The following is a 10,863-nucleotide window of genomic DNA, read 5'->3' on the forward strand; positions in this document are numbered from 1 at the left end:
TGGCCTCCAGGAAGCTAGGATGAGAGTCTTATAACTCACACCCACAGTGACGTACCTACTCCAACAAGGCCACACCTCCTAATAGTGCCACTTCCTGGACCCATCATATACAAACCATAACACCTTTTTAAATAGCAATAGCTATTGAAGGTGCTGTGTAAGGCTCTTAGGAATTTTTCTTATTGTATCATTCACCTCTGGATTAGGAAAAACTTTAGGAAGCTGCCTAGGAACTCATAGGATGAGGCAAGACATACAGAGGGTAAGGGACAAGGTCTACTGCCCTCTGCTCCTGTTCTTCTAGTACCCATGGCTACCCTCCCACCTACCTCACAGGTCCTGCAGGGGTCTGAGTGCTACACACCATTGAGATTGAGGGATTTGTCACTGATCAACCTACGCTGAAGATGAAATGGTGCACATTCACCCTTGCTGGGATATTAGAAGCAGATTGTGTTTGGTATGTATCACCTATTGATCCCACTATGATTGGAACAAATCAACAAGCTTATCTGAGGTTTAGCCTGTTGTAACATTAACCAATAGGGTCCAGTGAGATGGCCTAGTGAGTAAAAGCACTTGCAACCAACAGCTGATGTCTGAAAACGGTCCTCTCATAATTACACAAATGCTCTATGCATATAGCACATATACATTCCATAATGATGATGATAGTACAAAAGAAAAATTAAAGTCATATATGAAATTGTTGAAGGGTTAATTTAAATAAAGTTGTAAAAACAAAGCAAAAAAGTAGAGATTATATTCTTGATAGAGATCTTTTGCGGAACAAATGAAATCTGACCCCAAGTCTAAGGATCTTCCTTCATCCCCCAACATCTGTATTTATGTTTCTGCTTATATTGATTTAAGGTACTCAATATTATTATACAGCTCCTATTTCTGGTTCATTCTTCCCTTATTGAATTTGGATAAGCAGCTGCACAGAAGATACAGTTGAATTTGGAGACCCCCCTTTTTTTTGAGATAGGGTTTCTTTGTGTATCCCTAGCTGTCCTAGAACTTTCTCTGTAGACAACGCTTGGACCCAAACTCAAAGATCGGCCTGCCTCTGCCTCCCAAGTTCAGGCATTAAAGGTTTGCACTACCACTGCCCAGTTGAATTGTATTTTTGGTTTGTTTCCCATTGCCTCCAGATCAGTGCATCAGGACACAGTCTTTCAAGTTGTCTTCTTCCTCCCCTTTTTGGTCAACTGTGACTTAGCTATTACTGTCATCTTAAATTTTCTTAAAGATTCTAATTTCTTAACTCATGTTTTTTTTTCTTAAATAAGACTTACAACCATGCATAAAACCTCTAGAAAATTCCTAAAATATGCTATGAATGTTGGGTTACATACAACTTGATCAGGGATATGAATAGATCTATAACAGGGCTTAGGAAACGTCATGTATCCACCCACCATCCCACTCATCCACCCACCTACCAATCTGTCCATCCTGTCAGTCTGTCCATCTATCACTTTACACATCCACCCATTCAGTTCTTTTATCTATCTGTTTACTCACCCATCCAATACTTTTGGGGCATGTATCATTTCACGTTAGGCTCTAGAGTAGATGATGGGATTTAAGGATGTACAAGGTGGATAAATGTGGACTCTTTTGTCTTACGGATTTTCTAGTGATAGAAGAGAGATAAGAACTGATTGACACTAATCACATAATTTATTTTTAATGGTAAGTACTAAAAAGAAAATCAGAAAGAATCTGAAAACCAAGAAGGTTGTCTTGAAGCCAAGATGCAAGAATTTTTTAACACAGTAGTTAAATTGGAGGTCTAGAACACAGGAAGGCAGGCAGATTAGAAGGGGCTATCGGATCTCAGGTGACTGCAGGTAACACAGAGACTGGACAGATGGGGAGGAAAGATTACCTTCAATCCCTCTTTCAGCCTCTCTCAAAACAGGAATTTCTCTCAGGATCCTGGCCAACAGGCCAGCGAGGCTCCATCAGACTGTGCAAAGACAATAGAGCAGGAGGAAGGGTTTTCTATCCAAACAGCACTGAGTTTGCTACATATTGGCAGCTTCTTGTAATTTCCTTAATTTCAAAGAAAGTCATGGATCAAAGAGGCTGTCTGATTGTTGCATAAAATGAAAACTAATTCTTCCTCAGGGAATGTTGCTGTGAAGCCCCTTAAAAATTCTCCACTGGCCTCAGTACAATGCTCAGGCATATGGTTGAACTACAGCAACAAATTAGGGGCAATTAAATGTTTTCTCCTCTCCTGCACAGCCGAAACCGAAGCTGTGAAAAAAGGGCGTAGCTCAAGCAATTAATTGCCAAGAAATATTTAATAACCTCGCCTCTGCTACATTAAACACGAGGCATGAGATCTTAGTTCCAACTTAATCATGAAGTTCCCTGAAGCCATGGGCAAGTCTCAGCAGCACACTAAAGGAAAAACTCCAAACACAGAGCTTATTTAATTTGCAACTCTTGCCACTTCGCCTCACACCTGAATTCTCTATCCTTTGGGCACACACAACATAACCACGATGAACTGTAGTAACATCTAACTTTATAGACAGAACTTTCATCTACCCACAGTTTCCTCTCCTTTGTAAAACCATTTGACTGACTGTCTCAGAATGACAGTAACCCGCCTTCCCTCTTTGTAGCCTCTTTGTAGTCAAGGACCGTGCTGAATTAAGGAAAGAGGTTATTTTATGCCATCATTTTGCTTTAATAACAGAGCAGAAACCCCTTTAATGTTAATATTCTCTAGCAAAGGACATTGTTTTAAAAGTACAGATGATCGTTAACCCAGTATGGACTTCTCTCTTAATGAACTTGTCCTACGTTGGAAATAAATGTATGCATTTCATACATTGGGAATTGCTTAGCTCAGCTTTTAAAAATTTCCTTTGCCAATGCTGGGGTTGAACTTAGGGCTTCACAAATGCTGTACACAGTCTCCATCCCTAAGCTGTATCCCCAGCCCAAGACGAGTTTACTTTCAGTATCCTTGAACAGTTACACTAGCTCACACATGGGCAAAGTCATTCGGCACAAAGTCCATCTTATAATAGAGTCTTGAATATTTCATGCAACAGCTTTCTCTCCTGGGTCCATTTCATCTAGATAGCATATTTACAACAGATGGACATTGAGATAAAGTCCATAGTCTAAAAAATAAAATTAAAAACATCACAGATGGGATGGAGGATACATCTCTAATAATGTGGCAGGACAGAGGAGACATGTCATTTACTGTTGTCAAAATTTGCAAATGTTGGTCTCATTGACATGGAATTTTACACACAGGGTGATAGTGGAAATGAGTCTAATATTTGCATTTAAAGACGTGTTTACTGAGATATCGTGTTGGGCTATTGGTTCCTCTTGACACAGAGGAGACAGATGTGGACTTCGAAGGCTGAAGAGAATTATGTTCATTCTGCTTGTAGCAGAATATTTCAGACTGGGCAGTCAGTATATGGCACTCAGGGCAAAAGATGGTCAGCATTTAAGTTCACTGCAGACTGTAAGAAAGATGCAGGCTTCTTCTGTTTGCCATTGAGATTTGAACTCATGACTTCTCCAGAGAATACCCATGTGCATAGGGATGAACTCCCTGGAGACTTGAATGGTTCCCAGCACGCACAGTGTAGAATTCACAGTCTTGTATTGTAAAAAAAAATCAACAAGCAGTGAGCTGGGTTAAATTCTTGCTTGAGCTCGCCCCTTTGAGGTTGCTAACTCCAAAATTCTGACTGGGTTTATTAAATATCTGGGAATTTCTTCAAAAGCAAAAATTCTTTGCTCTGCTTTCAGAAATATTGATGGATGTAGGTGGTTTGGAATAAGGTACAGAAATTAATGTTGTACACACAAAAATAATACCAAAGCCAAAATGAACGTTCCCTACTCCCAGGTGACTGTAATGCTTTTGTACTGTCAGGTTGCTGAGCCTGTCACTGTTGTCTCAGTAACCAGCTTATTTTGGAGCTGAACCCTGACCTTGGCCTCATTAAGTGCCACACACTGGATACTGCAGCAAACTGGTTCCATTTGGGAATATATAACCTTGTCTCTGATCTAGCTAGAGGGCACTCATGTGAGAAAATAACCCCTAGCACTATTTGGAATCATAGCTTGATGTGTGATTTTAATATAGCCCTTTAGTTCCCCCTATACAATTTCAAAAAGTGCTTTAATCTTCAAGAGAATATCTACATTTGAGTAAAGAAGAAAGCAGATCCATATAGGGTGTGTGTGTGTGTGTGTGTGTGTGTGTGTGTGCGTGCGCGCATTCAGTCCTCTAACCATGTCCCTAAATCTTTCTCCCAGTAAGAATAGTTTCACACCTTTTAATGACCCCTTTTAAAATATGAATTTAAATCTTTTTTTCTAAATAGGAACTATACACATTTTAATGGATTAGCCTAACTGCTAGAAAGAAATATAATTTTTAGTTTTAATTGTTCCCAATCTTAGTGTGAAGGCTAATAGGTCCTAAACAAAGGCTCAGTATGTGTATGTGTGTGAAAATGAGGTTACTGAACACTGCTCCCTCCCCTCCCCTCCCCTCCCCTCCCCTTCCCTCCCCTCCCCTCCTGTCCCCATAAGGCTGTCTCACAGAAGTGGGAGACACCTCATTGGTTTGAAGTAATACTTATTTTGTGCATCAGGCTTGCTTTAGTGTCTTTCATGAATATTTTAAGTGGAGGAAAAAAAAGAATAGCAAAGATAAGTTTATATCAACATAATGCTGGAGAAAAAGCATGGGGAGGGGGTCGTCAAGAAATAAAAGCATAAAAAACAAAACCTAAAACTCTGTTTCTTAAAGAGGACAAACGATATTAAAGGGCCAGCTGACTTGTCTCAGTCTGCTGGGAACCCATGAACCAAATGCCATATTGAGTAATGTCTCCAGGAGGACTGCAAGAAAGTACTGAAAAGAGGGTGCATTTCAGGAAAGCCTTGTGCTTTGTGAAGCTCAGAACAGCCCCCAGCTGCAGAGGGAAGCAATGCATGCAGATTAACTTTGGCTCCGGAGAGATAAGCAAATATTCTTAGGTTTGTGCTACACTCTGAGACTTCTGGTTCACAAGCATGGTATGCACAGGAGCCCCATAATTATGTTAAAATGCAGGTTCCCGGATGTCGTCTACAGGATCCCAGCTCATCGGACCTAAAAACCCAGCAAACAAGGAGTTTTATTGTCCAATCTTGTATTTTATTTATAAATCACATCTGAACTATTTGAGGTAATAGACTTGGTGAAAATGAAGTCAGATTTCAAAGGCAAATCCTTCCCTCATTTATGCAAGGAGTGACGTAGGACATACGGAAACTCCAGAAAAAAAATAGGAACGATTCTGTTCAAGTGCCATTAGTTCAAGCAATCTATGGCATTTACTAGGGTCTTTCACTTCTTAAACTCCAGTGGCTTTCCCTCTGTGAGTCTCCTCTAACCGGACGAGAATGTCGCATCCCTTGGGACTGGACTTACGGATGGTTGTAAGCTATTGTGTGGGTGCTGAGAACCAAACTCAGATCTGGAAGAGCAGCCAGTACTTGTTCATTGTTGAGCCATCTCTCCAGCCCCCATTTTGTCTGTACATTTCTATTTCTAACCAGTTGCTTTTAATTTCCAAATCCCCTAAGGATCCTTTGCAGCTGTCTCTGACAGATAGGAGGTACTTTCCTGGGTCGCACCAACTTTGAAATGTTCAGTCCCATTCGACTCTGCTCTGAACTCACTCACTGGGTCTCACCACCACCTTACTACTTGGTCCATTCTGGGACTTCCATAACAACACAAGTTAGGAGTTTGCAGTGGTCTCTGGTTTAAGAGCCTCCAGAAGGTATGGTAAATGCCTTGGATAGTTAGTTCTTCTAGCTAGACAGATTCCATGCTGCCCTCCTGCCTGTGACATCACTGGTATGACTCACGTTTCTCAAGTCTAGCCTAAACTGGAATTATCACACTCATCATCGGCACATCTGCCTTCCTTGGACATCGTTTTATCATCACCACTTGCTTCCATATATATATATATATATATATATATATATATATATATATTTGGATATTTTATTTATTTACATTTCAAATGTTATCCCCTTTCCTAGTTTCCCTTCTGGAAAACCCCTACCCCATCCTCTGTCCCCCTGCTTCTATGAAGGTGCTCCCTTACCAACCCACCCACTCCTACCTCATTGCCCTGGCATTCCCCTACACTGGGGCATCAAGCCTTCACTGGAACAAGAACCTCTCCTCCCATTGATGCCAGACAAAGCCATCCTCTGCTATATATACGGCTGGAACCATGGGTAATCTTTGGTTAGTGGTTTAGTTCCTAGGAGCTCTGGGGTGGGGTGGGGTGGGGAGGGGGTCTGGTTTGTTGATATTGTTGTTCTTCCTATGGGGTTGCAAACCTTTTCATCTCCTTCTGTCCTTTCTCTAACTTCTCCATTGGGGTCCCTGTACTCAGTCCAATGGTTGGCAATGAGCCTCTGTATTTGTCAGGCTCTGGAAGAGCCTCTCAGGAGACAGTTATATCAGGCTTCTGCCAGGAAGCCCTTCTTGGCATCCACAATAGTATCTAGGTTTGGTGTCTGTGTATGGGATGGATCCCCAGGTGGGATAGTCTCTGGATGACCTTCCCTTCAATTTCTGCTCCACACTTTCTCCCCTTATTTCCTTTAGACAGGAGCAATTCTGGGTTAAAAAATTGGAGATGAGTGGGAAGCCCCATCCCTCAACTGGAAACCTTGCCAAACATCTGGGTATGGTCTCTACAGGTTCTCCCTCCCCTTTGTTGGGCATTTCAGCGAATCTCATCCCCATTGGGTGCTGGGAGACTCTTGCTTTCCTGGCATCTGGGACTTGTTGGTGACTACCCCAGCTCCCCACCCCCCATTGCTGCATACCTCTGCTCAAATTCCTGACCCTCTGTAATGTCATCCCCATCTCCTCCAATACCTATTGCTTCCCCCCTCCCCCCTCCCCTCCTCTCTTCTTTCCAAGTTCCTCCCTCCCTCTACCTCCTGTGAGTATTTTCTTCCCCCTTCTAAGAAGGACCGAAGCATCTTCACGTACTAGAGAAGTATTGAATTGAGCTCAATAAATCCAGTTCAGTAGACTATTGAGAGTCTACTCTCTGATAAATGCCAACCATATAGAGCACTGGAAAATTTCAAAGTAAACTAGATAGAAAATAATGCAAAGTCCCCCCAGCATCAGAGCAAGTACAACGAAACATGAAGAGCAAAAGACACAAAATGACTGTTGTATACTTTGAATAACTTAGCTGTGAGCATCATGGAGGAGATGGACCGTGTCTCACATGTTAGTATGACAATTTCTTCCCAACTTTCTTTTCTGTGCCCCTAGGTTTTATATGTGACTAATCAGATTTATAGGTTAGCTCCATAATTTGATCCGTATCTTCAATGTAGAAATTAATATAGCTTCAATGAGCAATTACATTTCTTAGATAAAAGGGAAATCATTTTTTTTTCTTGACTTACAAACCTTGCTGGTTGTAGCAGACATGTTGTGTGGTTGTGTTGTTAAAGCAAACTCTAGGTCATTCTGCATTGAAAAAGATTAGTTATTTGGCATTCTGTTATGTAATTAAAAAAATCCCCAATCCTGTCAAAAAAAGAAAACACCATTTGTGTCTAAGTGTATTTTTGTTTCATTTTATGAATACTTTTGTAAGAGTGAAATTATGAGAATATGACTTTATAGTTTATTAAGCAGAGTAAGATAAATACACTCCTGCTACTCAAATTAACTTGTGAGGACTTTATTGCCTTTGTAACAGTCTTTCAACTATGTCAAATTCCTGAGTCACTCATCATTCTTGTTATATTTATGTTTTAGAACTTTTAGCACCGTCATGAACAGTGCTATATTACCTATACCAAATATTACAAATAAATGTATTTCTTACATTATTATTATAATACACAGCCTAGGAAGAAAGTTTATGAGGATTTTAAATGCTTTCATTCTTAATAGAATCATCTTTCTTTCAAAAAAGTATTTTAAGTCAATTTTTATTTTGATCAATAGAATAAGAAAACGCCCATTTTAGCACACTTCCTTCATATCCATACTGTTTTATTTTATTGTAATTTTAGTATACAAAAATTATGTCCTTAATTTCCTCTGTTTAGTATTTAAACTGAACATAACCTTTTCTTTTTAGGGGCTCTTTTCCAGTTATTGTATTGGCAATAATGTTCTAGTGGTTATGTCTTGAATCAAATCAAGATTGAAAATGAATGCTGAGTGCCATGGAAAGTTGGGGTACCTCACACTTATGAGAACTAAGGTGTTTGCTTTTCTTCAGTGCCAGTTGTCTGCTGTCACTCAAACTGCATTGGCTTAATGTGATTTTACCACAGTAAAAAAAATTAATAAATTATTAATATATATGTCATGAAGGCAAGGTGAGGCAATTAATTCAGACAATTTTGAGAGAGTGGAAATGACATTAAAAATACAGGTTTTGCCTCACATAAAGAGCCTATTAGAAATACCATAGGCTAATTTTTCATGTCATTTGGCTACCATATTAATTGTACCTTCAATTGCATTTATTGATACTAACTATGGGTTAGTGACATGAAAGCTATGAAAAGCAAAGAATTAAGTCAGGGGCCCAGATTTAGAAAATATCAGTGTCTAAGGAGGGCAAAGATACACAAATGTAAATGCAAAAGGCATACATACACTTGAAAGTACATGTGTTTGCTCACTAGTGAATGTAATGTGTGTTGTCATAAGAATTTGTGAAACTCTGGGTGGCAAAAGAGCAGGTAGGGAGGATGGTATATGTGGGATATTGATGATAAAGTGTGACAGGATAGGAATGGGAGGGAAGTGGAGCAGGGAACTCAGATGTCTAAGACAGGAATAAAGGAAGGCTGGTGAGACTGGAATAGGTAGGAGTTCTGTGAAAGTATAGAGGTTAAAAAGGCATAGGTATCACTCCCAAAATCTTTGTACATCCTTTGATGAAATTGTACTTAATCAAAATCTGCCATCATGATTAATACTTCAAATATCTTTTACTTACAGGCAGATGTTGATCAAGACTCGGGTACCCACTTTACAAAGTAATTGGTGTTATTTTACTTTATTTTATTTTTTCTTTTCAAGTCAAAGAATCAAGAAGAGAGCACTTTTAGTCATGGTCTCTGCTTAAGGTCAGGAAGCAATTACTGATGATCACTGCTTCAACTGTCTTTTGAACATGCATATATCAGGTGTCAGGTCAGTGCAAGGACCTGAATCAGGCATTGCAGACAGAGTGAGACGCCCACATCTTCTTAGAGATTGCATCCTGCAGGAAGAGATGATGGTTCGAGAAGGAAATAAGCCAGTCTGAAGGAAAAGCCTGGAAAGTAATAGTAAGATTTATGGAAGAAATTGAAGCAAATCTCTAGTGTTCCACCTGGATTTCTAATGCCTGTGTAGTAGTCTTAGTTCTGGCAATTTAGTTCTACACAAAACAGTTAAGATCCATGTGCTCACAGAGCTCGTATTCTGCAGAGAATGAAAATCAAGAGAGCTAAGGAGGAAATGCATTTAGATTGGCTCAAGTTCTGATAACATTTATATCTGAGGACTTGGTAAGATGATGACGTCATGCTACTGTGCCTCCTTTAATGCCATTAGTAGTTTTAAAAAGAGACCTTGGAGAAAGCCCAGGGTCCATTTGCCCTGGGAGGACATATTGAGGAGGCGCTGTCATTAAAACAAGAACTGAGTGTTCACCAGACCCCAAATCTCCCAGTGCCTTGATTTTGAACATCTTAGTCTTGAGGATTCTGAGCAAATATTCCTTGTTGTTTTTAAGCTTTCTGGCTTATGGTAATTTTGGGATAGTAACCCAAGATGCCTAAGAGGTGTAATGAAGAAAGGCCATTCTAAAAGGAAACTGCTTAAAACCAAGATCTTAAAAAAAAAAAAAATCAAAGAACCTGGGAAGAGCATTCTGAGAGGACATGACTTTGCCTATTACAGGAGCAGAAAGGAAATAAGGATGGGTGTCTTGTGTTGAGCGACAGGGAAGTTATGGGGTCAAGGCAAAAGGATGCTAGAAAGTCCCTTCCATTGTGCGAAAACTGGACTAGAGGAGAACTAGAAGCCAGGAGAAAACAGAGTGGACTACTGTTGCCATCTAAGAGAGAAGTTGGACTGGTTTAGATCCAGTGATGGTACTATAGAAGGATGGGCAGAAGAATCAGATTTGAGAGGTAGTTTGGTGTTATAATCGTTTGATTTATTGGGGAAACCACACAAACCAGCCAGTGTATGTCAGCTTACAAATCCAGATCAAGTCTACCATTGAGGGAAGGCAAGACAGGAACCTAAAGGCGTATCTGCTTGCTATTCCATACATCACTTTCTTTTGGCCAAGGAATTCACTTCACAGCCAAGGAAGTGTGACAACAACCATAGAACAGGATGCTTCTTTAACTATCCCCTATCCCAGTTAATTTTTGTATATGTTTCAGGACCACCTGCCTAGGGATGGTACTGCCTACAGTAGGCTGAGTTCTCCTGCATCAGTTAACAACCTACACAATCCCCCATAGTCATAGCCAATGTGATCTAGGCAATTCCTCAATTGAAACTCTCCTCTCAGATGAGTCTAGGCTGTGTCAAGCTGACAGTTAAAGCTAACCAGGGCAAAAGAAGACAAGGGTGTTTCCTATCTTATGCATTTAACTAGATACCAAAGGGAAACTAAGTTTGGTCAGGGAAAACAGTCATGTGGAGAATTGCAAATAATGAGAAGGCTATAATTGACACTCACCAGAGAGTTTGCATCTGGAGCAGTAAGCCTGGGGAGTCCTTAGCTTCTCTGC

This window comes from Mus caroli, unplaced genomic scaffold, assembly GCF_978045245.1.
Source record: "Mus caroli unplaced genomic scaffold, Mus_caroli_1 scaffold_9, whole genome shotgun sequence".
Taxonomy (NCBI): Eukaryota; Metazoa; Chordata; class Mammalia; order Rodentia; family Muridae; genus Mus; species Mus caroli.